The sequence below is a fragment of the Homalodisca vitripennis genome, chromosome 2, assembly GCF_021130785.1.
Source record: "Homalodisca vitripennis isolate AUS2020 chromosome 2, UT_GWSS_2.1, whole genome shotgun sequence".
In the NCBI taxonomy this organism is placed as follows: Eukaryota; Metazoa; Arthropoda; class Insecta; order Hemiptera; family Cicadellidae; genus Homalodisca; species Homalodisca vitripennis.
Window position 1 is genome coordinate 30,254,888 of NC_060208.1, and position 12,918 is coordinate 30,267,805.

General features: G+C 34.1%; 1 protein-coding gene across 1 annotated transcript in view; it reads left to right on the forward strand.

Annotated features, from left to right (window-relative positions):
- The first annotated feature begins 2,772 nt into the window (after window positions 1-2,772).
- Window positions 2,773-12,918, forward strand: part of LOC124353761 (roundabout homolog 2-like) — a 583,238-nt gene continuing 573,092 nt past the window's right edge. The window contains exon 1 of the mRNA XM_046803756.1: window positions 2,773-2,933. The gene's annotated coding sequence lies outside the window, so the exon portion shown is untranslated. The remainder of the gene's footprint in view (window positions 2,934-12,918) is intronic.

Here is a 12,918-nt window from a genome sequence, read left to right on the forward strand (position 1 = left end):
GATTTAATTTAGGCTAATTGTGCAGAAATTGAGACTAGAAGTAGTTATGAATGAGAAGGTTGGTGGTAGTGACTGTTTTGGGGGGGGGGGGGGGGGGTGTCGACACGCGCAGTCAATGTGGGGATAAAGCCACCCTCCCCCACACGGTAGACAAGGCGAGGTGCGGCACCCGATTTCTCCCTCTCATGCCGATCAAACGGTTCCTTCATTTTATATTCAACACTCGGAAACGCCGTAGTGTGCTCCTTACTCATTGGGGAAATATCAATACAGCATTCCTATGCAAGAAGCTCTGGGCTGCATTAAGCAGTAGCCCCATTAGAATTTTAGAACATTTAACTTCACGTTCTCTGACCTTACTGGATTACCAATGCGAAGTACAAAAGATTAAATGAGGAAAATTTATATCGGACGTCGTAATAATTAGTCTACGCGATTGTCCATTATTGTGAGCCAAACACAAATTTATACACACAGTCCGGTAAAATGTATCAGACTGTCGTAAAGAGAAGCTAAGTTTTTTATGGATCTGTAGATACATTGAGGAGGTTCTGACAAACGTCCTGATAATTAGTGGAAGGTTTTGATTATAACCGCGAGATAATCAATAATTGATACACACACAGTCAGTCGAATTATAACAGACGGGGATACAGAGAATTTATATTTTCGTACCTCAGAATATCTATCGTCAAGGTTGTGGCAAAATCGTGATGCATGGTGTAAAGTTATCAGTATAATCGTGGGATAAACACAAATTGATACACGCGGGTTAGGTAAAACATAATATACGATGACACAGAGAAGGTGCATTTTCGTAAATCAATAACTATATCATTAAAGTTATGAAAACAATCGTGCTATTGGTAAATGAGCTTGCGCGTAATCGTGAGCAACAAACAAACATATACAGTCATATATATTATAAAGACGAAATATAGCAGATGTGACAGAGGTCATATTTTCGTTCATCAGTAGCTCTATATTCAAGCTTATAGCGATTTTTTCTAATTATATTGAACTTCCAGGAAAAACAATTTTATTTATGATAATTTTAAATTGTTTCTTCAACGATTCCTGATGGTTTTACTCTTTTATTCTAAAAGGTAGGAAAAGTTTCCTGAAGTTAGTCTACGATCACCAAATACTGCATTTCCCAAAATACTTAAATTGGAACGAAACATCCATTAAGGCGCATTCGAGAAAAAAGTTGTTTCATATTTAGCTGTCACGTGTAAAAACTAAAATAATTAATTATAATAAAAGTATTATTAGTTTTGAAGGTAGTTCAGACTATTAGCATAATAACAACTCATAGTCGGCATGTTGACTAGAAATCGTTCACGAATGTAGGAATGCCACCATCTGCAAACCCTTCAAGATTTATACACTTATAAGCATAAAATGGTGTCTAATGTGAACATGATTATGCTTTCATAATCGCTGCAATGAAATTATGCTTATAAATGTATTTATTTATATTGATTCGATATTACTGTAGTCAAAATTTGAACACAAACCAACTGGAAACAAGATATTAACTTTGTGGAGACAACAGTTGTTCTAACAACTTTATAAGTTCTAAAGCCTTTATCCACTTTGTTCTGCAATGCATAATAACTGAAACAACAACAACAACACCACTAACCTGAAGATATAATTCCATTTCAAAGCAATGAACGTCAACTATCATAAAATATTAAGAGATAAAAACATGTCAAAGGTAAAATTATTTCATATAACAAAACATCTGTAATAACAAACCGTTGTTGATATTATTTAAAAATTCAACATTTCAAAAATTGCCACTTTGTTCTATAATTTTTAACTCGGACAACTATTTGTTTCTTAAACTTAGATCAAATCACCTTGAAACATTGACAAAATAAATATTATGTATACTATATATAATATATGTTTACAATACTTTTTTAATCATTTATAGTTTCTAAATGATGTTTTCTTTGATTTGTGTAAAAAAAGTTGCTGGCCTCCGGAAGGAGTCAAGCTCCGATACTCTTAGGGCTCCTGGCCTTTATGATTTTCTGACGTCTGGAAGCTTCCTGAAGGAATGATTAACATTTTGTTGACGGATTCCGGAAGCTCTTGCGCTCTGGGAACTCCAGGACTACCGGAGTCCCTAGGCTCCAGAGCTCCTCGCCTCTGAGATTTTTTTGACGTATGGAAGTTTCCTGAAGGAATCAGTAACATTTTGCTAACGGATTTCAGAAGCTCTTAGGTTCTGGGAACCACAATACCTCCCGATCTGTAACAGCTATCGACAGTTATATTTAGGGTTAAATGCTTTGTTTATTGAATTCAAGTTCGCGCTGTTCGTTTAGATCTTCTACTAAAGCACTAACGAACACATTTCATCTACGAAAAGTGATGGCTTGTGTGTTTCTAGTTAGTGCCAGCTATTTAAATTCGTTCGCTTCGGCCAGTGGGCGCAATGGCACGGCAATTGACCGCTCTTATTAAGTTAGCCACGGCCACGTCATTATTTATAACTGTGACACCACCCGCTGCGCGCGCCACTGTCGAAATAAACGGCGTCAGCGGCGCGGTCGAGTAGGAGCCGTCAATTCTAATCGGGCGGCAATCTATTACAAAGAGGAATAAAAACAAGATTATAATAATTACGCCAGAAATAGTGGCCGTCCGGTCGCTGTCGGCCGTTGTCGCGGTCGCGCGCTCGGTCGCGTTCGGGTGGACTCGGAATTTGCCGAAGATGACCGAACGACCTGGCAATACCGAGCGGAGTCGAGCCGAGATCAGTATTCCAGTTCGGACTGTTCGGTGTAGTGGTGTCGGTGTGTGTGCGTTGTTTACGTCTTGACTTAAATATCATACCGGTCTAAAAGGAGGTTATCAGTGAATCGAAGCTTTTGTGTAGTGTTTGTTCAGTGTTGTCAGCTGTTTCCGATACGTGGGTGAGTGTAATGCGCACAGCTGTTTGTTTTGTTCTCGGCACGCCAACCGGTTTGCGACTTGTCATGCTGCAAAAATGCAGATTCTTGTTCGTCATGTTATCTCTGCTGTGTTGATAACACCTGGCTCCTTCGGTTACAGGAAGGAAACGTTAGTCGGCGTAATTCGATGGGCGGTTGTCACACTGGAGATGCCGTGTGTGATAGTCCCATAAATCAATAAGGGAGCCCTAAGGTCAACAGCTTTAATCGGCCGATAAATTTGTTTTGTTCCGCATGTGCCAATCTGTTAGTGAGTTCATTCTTAACTACGGATCAATTAACAGTTGCTACAAACATTAAACAAGTTTCTGATGTCTGTTTAATATTTCTTTTTCACAGATCTTGTTGCTGTGAACTTTTATCATTACCGTTAATTATTCAAAGGGAAATAAAAGGCAGTCCAGTATTTGTAACATATAATAATAGTCTTTAATAAAGTTTTGTTCTGCCAGGCCACTAAATAAAAACAAGCTTTAATTCTATATAACAATAGAACAAGATAAATCTATTCGTTTTGTTACAATCGTTATTTAAATTATGTCCAATAAATACTCAATGAAACATTGGATAGTTTGATTAGTTCTGAATATTGTATCATTATTGGAAATCTGTCATACAGATGTCGGGACGTTTCATGACTTCATGAAGACCTTTGACATAACCTTGTCATTCATTACCGTGTCACACGGAAATAACAATATCTGTCATTAATTAGCAGTTCCATTGTGGTTATTTTCAAGTAATATTAAACCACACTTACTGTAAGCTTTGTGATAATAGGGGAGATATTTGAAATGTCGTGAACAACATTTACGACTTGCAATGTTGGAAAATTAGATTTATTATTTCGCTGAAGACTAATTTTTGCTAGATACTAAGAAAAGTGAACTACTGAAGAATATGTGAGTCAGCTTCCCAAAGAAGAATAAAGAAGAAAAGTGAAAAGCTTTTCAACTGAGAATGTTCACGAATACCAGATACACAAAATTTCATATGATTAATAATATATGATTATTAATATTTTAAATATCTGTACAGTTTCAAACAGAGTGGCTCATTGATATTTTTGAACTGTTTATTTCCTTGCTGGAGCAGTTTTTTAATAAAAATATTTTCGTAACAAAATGATATTTTGTTGTTATAATTAACGTTCATAATTGATTTAGTACGCAATGGCATACTACTCGTGTATACGTAGCTCAAAGAGTGTTTCTAAGATTTTAACAGTGACGGAAAAGTATATACGTAGTTTTGGGAAAATAACAAGAAAGTGTTAGGAATCTTTGATGATACAACAATAAATTTAAAACAAAATTCCAAAGCATTACTAGTAAAGGAGAATAATGTTAAAAATGTAAGAGTGGTACAATAGTGTTCAGAACTGTTTAAGTGAATTATTACCTAATAAATATTTATATGAATAGAAAAATTCTTGTACAAATATGCGTTAACTTATATAACGTTTGTTCAAGAGTACAAAAGTAAACATCGTTACCTAAGTGCACAGATTCTGAATTGTACTGACTAGTTATGCTCGAAAAATAACACGATATTACCACAAAAATCGATGCCAAATAACATATGCTATTTCGATATTTGGACGAGATTAACTGACAACTACATGACGTTGTTATCCTCGTACTAGGGTTGCTAGGGAAGTTTCTCCAACTGTATTTGAGTAGATAGATTTCACGGTGTAAAATATTCTAGTTCGATATTTTGACGCCATTGGCTGACGACTACATGACGTTGTTATCTTCCTACTAGGGGTGCTAGGGAAGTTTCTCAAACTGTATTTGAGTAGATAGATTTCACGGTGTAAAATATTCTAGTTCGATATTTTGGACGCCATTGGCTGACGACTACATGACGTTGTTATCTTCCTACTAGGGGTGCTAGGGAAGTTTCTCCAACTGTATTTGAGTAGATAGATTTCACGGTGTAAAATATTCTAGTTCGATATTTTGACGCCATTGGCTGACGACTACATGACGTTGTTATCTTCCTACTAGGGGTGCTAGGGAAGTTTCTCCAACTGTATTTGAGTAGATAGATTTCACGGTGTAAAATATTCTAGTTCGATATTTGGACGCCATTGGCTGACGACTACATGACGTTGTTATCTTCCTACTAGGGGTGCTAGGGAAGTTTCTCCAACTGTATTTGAGTAGATAGATTTCACGGTGTAAAATATTCTAGTTCGATATTTTGGACGCCATTGGCTGACGACTATATGACGTTGTTATATCTTCCTACTAGGGGTGCTAGGGAAGTTTCACCAACTGAATTTGAGTAGATAGATTTCACGGTGTAAAATATTCTAGTTCGATATTTTGACGCCATTGGCTGACGACTACATGACGTTGTTATCCTCGTACTAGGGGTGCTAGGGAAGTTTCTCCAACTGTATTTGAGTAGATAGATTTCACGGTGTAAAATATTCTAGTTCGATATTTTGACGCCATTGGCTGACGACTACATGACGTTGTTATCTTCCTACTAGGGGTGTTAGGGAAGTTTCTCAAACTGTATTTGAGTAGATAGATTTCACGGTGTAAAATATTCTAGTTCGATATTTGGACGCCATTGGCTGACGACGGTGTTATCTTCCTACTAGGGGTGCTAGGGAAGTTTCTCAAACTGTATTTGAGTAGCTAGATTTCACGGTGTAAAATATTTTAGTTCGATACTTGGACGCCATTGGCTGACGACTACATGACGTTGTTATCTTCCTCCTAGGGGTGCTAGGGAAGGTTTCCAATTGTATTTGAATTGGCAGTTTTCACGGTGTAACATGTGCCAGTTAGATATTTGGACGAGGTTAACTGACAATTACACGATATTTTTATCCTCGTACTAGGGTTGCTAGGGAAACTTTTCCAACTGTATTTGAGTAGATAGATTTCACGGTGTAAAATATTCTAGTTCGATACTTGGACGCCATTGGCTGACGACTACATGACGTTGTTATATTTCTACTCGGCGTGCTAGGGAAGGTTTCCAACTGTATTTGAATAGGCAGTTTTCACGGTGACTAGTTATATGATATCATTATTCCTTAGACAATTTTCAGAGACATTTTACAGCATATATAACAACATTAACTCGTCAAATTATTTTAGTGCAACATAAAGTTTAGATGTTGGAACTTATTAGATAATGGGGCTAAGAAAAATTATTTGTGGTTTTTTTCTGACATTCTGACTTCATGTTTTTCTGTTGATAATATATAATATTTATTTCACTATATACTGCCTTACCAGTCTCGGTGACGTGTACAAGTCTTGATGACGTGCAGTTGACTCATTGGAAGTGTACGGAGTCGTAAAAATACATCTTTTTGGAAAGATCAAAGACGAACACAAGCAGGCTTAGTTGAGTATGAAGCATGCACTTTTGTAAAGTGCATTGAAATTTACCTATAACACCAGTGCCCAACAAGTATTGGTGCTGTGTTTGTGAGAGAACATTCCACCAGAGGGTTTGACAAAGAACCTTGACGCAATTTTATTGCCAAAATTACAACAGTGTATTCTTATGGAAAAATGAAGGCCGTTATTAAAAAATAATTTTCAAAGTTTATAATTTTATCAAGGGTATTCGTGCGTTAATAAAGCGTTAATTTTAATAATACTTGACATGTTAATGTAGAATACTGTATAGTATGGCTTCAATCATGACGTGTGTACATCTCAAAGTTACACAACAAACGTGAACGAATCACGAATTTGATGTAATTTAAAATGTTACTATAGTTCAGCACCAACAGTTTTATCTTCATATAGAAAGTAATTAAAAAAAAACGATAATTGTTGCTAATAAATTATTATACTGTTAATACAACTTAACAGTAATGATATTTAATAGCGATAAATATCATGCCTGCCAGCCGGAGAAAACCTGTTTCGATTGTTTTATTTGCGTTCTGTAATAGTTATAATTTATTGGTGACAATGCTGGTGTTGTATGTTTTTAATAGTTTTGACATTTTAAATATCGTAATCATAACGACTTAACTTGTTTTCTGTAGATGAAAATGTAAGTTCTGAAACTATAGTAATGGTTTACATTTTCATTAACGATGAGACTGGTAGGTAACATATTTCATTGATTGCATTTGGTTTCGAATGCAGTGCTTTAACGTGTACATTGAAATATATAAACTTTTTATGTATCTAATAACTTTTAAAAGTGATGAAAGTAAGCATGAAATGGACGACTATTCACTATTCATATGTAGATTACATTTTGAAGTAGTACAGGGGATGACATAATCAAGTGAACAAATCAGGAAACTTATTACTTGTAATGAAAGAATCCGTTACCTTATGAATGTGTTGTGTGCATTAATTTTTAATCAGTCATATTTACATCATATTCCACAAGCATATTCCTCTTTTTGTCTGCAAAATACACATTTACCCCGTCAAAAGGGTGGATAGGCAATATGTATCCAAGTTTCAAATTGCATTAATTATGATTAATTTATCCTGTATGTAAAACTTATATTTAAATGTGTATAAATAACAAAACTCATAAATCAAATAGCGTCGGTTTATAAAATAATCGCTCTAAGTTCTTCGCCTTTGATATGTTGAACCCTTTGATATCTCAATGGGAGTTCATAAACATTTTATTCCTTTGAGTTCTAGTAACACATTCTGGGTTTCTTTACATATGAGTTCATGCTTGTAAAATCTTATTTCCATCTTCATTTCCATGTTTTTATGTTCATGCCCACCTGTATATAAAACCTCTTTAATTAATGCGTATAACAGTGACTTTTATTCTTTTAGCGGAGTGAGGTCGAAACTAAAAGAAAATGAGGTGTTTCTATTACTTAAAAAGTAAAAAATGTTCTTACAACGATCAAGGTGAAGACAGTTTCATTTAATATTCGTATTAAATTCAAACAGCTTTGCACGTTTGTTGAATTTTAGCTAGCATATTTTTATCTTTTTGTTTTGTATGGGTTGGTAACATACAATCATTCAAAAAAGCATATCCTCAGTGTATGGAATCAGTCATGGAATCACAATTTTTTAAATTACTATAATTGTCTGCAGCAGGGATACGTTCATTGACTTACGCATACACACATACTATCACAGAACAAGTAAAGTTGCGTTGGTTTTAACGCAGGTTCGAAGAAAATAGCAAATCAGTAAAAATTTACCAAGAATTTGCAATCTGAATAACGCAAAATGTGTAAATTCATGCAATCTAAACGTGCCTTTGCAAATAATAATAATAAAACTATGAGGCTAACAAACTTTTTGAATTTTCAAGACACTACCTATAGTCGTACACTTTAATGAGCAGTATAATAATATAGTATTGATACGATTCATTTGAATTACTAAAGCGAAAAAATGTATATGTATATATAAATCATAACTAATAATTGTAAACAAAAGCAGTAACAATTAAACTTGTAATGAACCAAATTACAGCGACCCGATGGAGTTAAATTATAAGTAGGCTATATGAGTACATATTATTATTAAGTATTATACTTGAGCAATGAAATTTATCTAGTACTTTTTTTACTTGTAATCTTTCAAAGATTATACACTTAGTTTTGTTAAAACTATATTCGAATTGAGAATATAGGTGGGAATTCCATGACGCTTATGTAACTACTCAAAAAAGCTCATTCATTTTGAAATTTGAACCTCTAGAATTGTTTCGAAGTACTTGATAGGTCATTTGTTTAAGATTTCAAGAGGTACTTGCTGTTGCAAACAATGTACTTTTCAAATTAAATTAAAGCGAATCTTGAATTATTTAGTTGACAGTGATATTATAATATATTCACCATGGTAAGTTCCCAACAAAATATTAATTTGAAAGTAAATGTGAAATAAAGAATTATAATAGGAGTGGAACCAAAATAATAAACTAATACCAGTAACAAAATACACGAGGAGCGTCTCAGTAACATAGGTTTAATGTAAACGAGTTTGACATTGTAGCTTGTAAGTGACTTGGCTTGCAATACACCGTTACTCTGGGATGGTTCTTCATTCATCTACGTTTTTATTAGATTTATATAAGTATGGTCTGATGTTTATGTCTATTCAAAATAATTCATATGGCATCTACATCTATTTGTATTTTACACATTTCATACTTTTTTCTATTTAATCACTTATATTCACAAACGTATTTATAAAATGCGTTAGTTAAAGTGCTAAGTGAAACTTTAGAATTAAATTACACCATCTAAAATGAGCCAAAGGATTTTGTTTATAAAAATATAAAACAATTTATATTTGACTGGAATAATTATTGATCCGTGTATTGATTTTCCTATCACTTTCTAAGTTTTACTGAAGGTAAAAAGAACTACTGTTATTCTTGTGATAGTTCATATATATGTACAATTACCTATATCGTAGAAATATTCGTAACAAAACAACAGTTATTTAAATTTCCATACTACAATACTACCTACCACAGAGACTGCACTACCAGATAAACACATGTATAAACCTTCTGTAAGACCTTTTTCCAGGTCGTGGTGTTAAAATTGAAGCCACGAATGAAGTTTATAGAATTGCTCGTTCATAAAACCTTTACTGCATCCCTATACTAGCGTTTTAGGTAATCAATTCCACAGTACGCCCTCTATGGGGTCTGCCCTAGTCAAGAAATCCTAGTTTCTGATCAAATTTACGTTGGCAACGAAATGTTCTCTTGAAAACTGGTGAAAACCAATCTTTTCAAACATATCCAATAAATATGATGCAGAATAAAAAAGCATACGTTTTCAGTTCATAAGGTTTCTGTTATTAGTCCAAAATGGCATTATGAATGACCAAAGGACATATTTATTTGTTATTTTTAAAGTTTCGTAAAGGTTTTACTACTACACTCTTACAGGAAAATATTTAGTTGCAGTTATTGTGATTAAAAATAAATTTTTTTGTTTTGTGGTGCAAATCTTTTATTCTTTTGTGAATTGATGTAACAAGAAACATTGTTACCTTGCCCCCCCCTCCCCACGGCCCGGTTTCCTTGTTAGAAGCGGTCGGCTTATACGAGTTGGTCTGTACTTGACATGGCACGGTCCACTAACTCTGCTTGATTATTTCAGTTCCCTTGTGTTGTGTATTTGAAGTTCCCTGACCAGATACGAAAGGAATACCATCTTATCCTGGCTACAGAAGGATAAAAATACAGTGACAAAAGATTTAATTATTGGAATACAATGATGGAAATTTCCAGTAGAGGACAAGCAAGAAGAGTATTTTTACTGAAACGTCACCTAATTTTAATTTAGCCTGATCCTGTACGTTGAATTTATACACGTGGAGATCATAGCATGACTATCAGTTGTTTTCTTGTACTACGTACTAAAGTTCATATGGTAGTCTCAGAGAACTCTAGTATAGCGTGATAAACCTAAGCCATTTCCCTTAAGGAAATACAAAAAGTCCTGAGGGACATCTCTAAGAATGTGCCTGCTCCGAAAAAGAAGAAATAAAAGCAGATAATAGAAACTAAGTGAAAGACCGCCTAATTTTAGAATTGGGATTGATTATTTGGTATATGAAGAATTCAAATTCTAACAAAGTGCTATTGGTAATTCAGTGATTTTTTCCCTCAGGGTTTGGATGAAAAATGGTAAACGCAAACGTATGAAAAGTTGCATATAATTTTAAAATGTGATTGTTTGAAATGCGCCTTTCTCATAAAAAGATGACAAGTTCGGCCATTGTCGTGAAATACTTCTTCGTTTTGAGTTCTTTGGAGGATGAGCAAACCCCCGTTTTCCGACGTTGGCCAATTTCATATGTTTAAAAAGTTCCCTTCTCAATAATCAGGTGTAGTAGAAAAAGGAAACACTTAAAATCCTTATTAAAATATATCTAATTTTAGTTTGCCATGAATTTTTTACAACCGACAGGTAGTGGTCAATTAGGACAGATAAAGTTGAAAATAGATGAGGGCAAACAAAATATACCTTTCTTTTATGTTGGAAGAAATACTTTAGGAAACAAATTTCCATAATATAAATAATTGTTATTTAAGCATCCAATCCATTAGTTAGTACTAAATATACATCTCAACCAAACTGGGTATTCAGAGTGTCGCTGAAACTCTCTACCAATATTTCCAGACATTATTCCTGGATCAAATGCAAAACGAAAGTATCATCGAATCATCAATAAGAAACCTAAATCCTGCAATAGCGAAGGCAATTATGACAACAAATCAACAATGTAACGTTACCATCAGCTACTTAGATAAGCTGAAATTAAAACACCTGATTGAAGTAGCTAACAGTGGATGATGTGTGGTACTCGGTTTTCTAAAAGAGCATTATCTCCCTTATTTATTAACAGATTTTTTAAACGTGGTACGTTGGACTGTTACATTTATACACATGTCGTTTTCAGGATATTTACGTTTAAAGATTTTAGGAAACTACTGTTTTGAAAAAAATATTCTAAAAAACTGCGATTTCTTTCCATATTAAGGCCTTTCGGTGTATACAGTTAGTTATACACCAAATTTCAACTTAGTACAACAAACCGTTCTCGAATTAAAGATAGTGAAATGAAAAAAAAAAACAAAGTTGAAGCTATTCGGGTAATAATTGAATTTTAAAAAGTTTTAATGTGGTATTTTGGTTTGCTTTAGGTCTAAGAATAATAACTGAAAATATTGGTAGAGAGTTCTGGATACCCGGTATATTACGCGTTGATGTACCATTAGGTCTTTAGATCCATAATCAATCTTAATATACATAGTGTTTTGTATAATCTAGGACTTTATTTGTTCAGTAGTGGAGGGACTCGTGAAAATATAGTCCTTGATGAATGCAGAACGAAATTGTTAATTGGAATCAATTACGATGCGAGATTTATTGCCAGACAATGGAGTTGTTTATTAAAGTATGCACAATTTCCGCGTAGTTTCAAACCCCTTCATAAAATTGTTTCTAGATTTAACCTGTGTAGATTAGTTGGATTTTATAATAACGTACAATAACAATCTTGTACTGTTTCTGTAAGACTTTGAATTGAATAAAGATGAAATGCTCTTGTGTAACTAAATATCTAGTTTTAGGGAGAAAAAATAATAAAAATATTGCATAATTGTAGTACAAGGATTATACATTATTACTATAGGTTTAACTGTATTACGAGAGTGTTATCACTCTTATCACCAAAGGCAGGATGTTTTCCTAATCTCCACGGGATTTAAAAATGTTAAAGTTACTATATTTTTAAGGCCTGCCCAAAATAATATATAGCGCATTGAACTTTTAACGAACTTGCTTCGCACATATTGTAGGTGATAAGTATTATAGTAAAATTTTGGACAATGACACTTAAGTTAGTTAAATGGTTGGTGTTTGTGTTAGGGTGATATTACCATTTAGACAATGTGTGAGTCCACAGAATGTCTTTCTCTCACTTAGGATATGTGGCATTCTTAGTTGATGCTGTATCAAATATGAGTTGATTTAATATTAGAATAACAAATACCAACTGTGAAACGTATAAACAACCACAAAGTTGCTTGATTTGTTAAATTGACAGATTTCACCGGTTTGTCAAAGCGAGGCGTTTAACTATATCTATGCCTTCACTCTAGTTTCTGGTCTCTACAAGTGTTTCTCCCCGAAGTGGAAGAGTTCTCAAAGTACTACCATTCTTAATGGAAATATTTGAATAATGCTGTCTCTTAAAATCGTCTGGTCAGAGACAATGTTTTGAACACATGAGTTGTTCACTTGGGGTAAGAACCTAAGAAACCTCTCATTTTTCTTAGTCCTTAAAAAAATTGCGCTGCTTGAATAGAGACATGATATTTAGATATGCATTGTTGATTGTAGGCATCGAATCCTGTACAACATCAAAATAAACTATTTTGTGAGATATTTTATCAATATTATGATGGCTTTGACGGATGGATCCTGTCGAGATTCCCT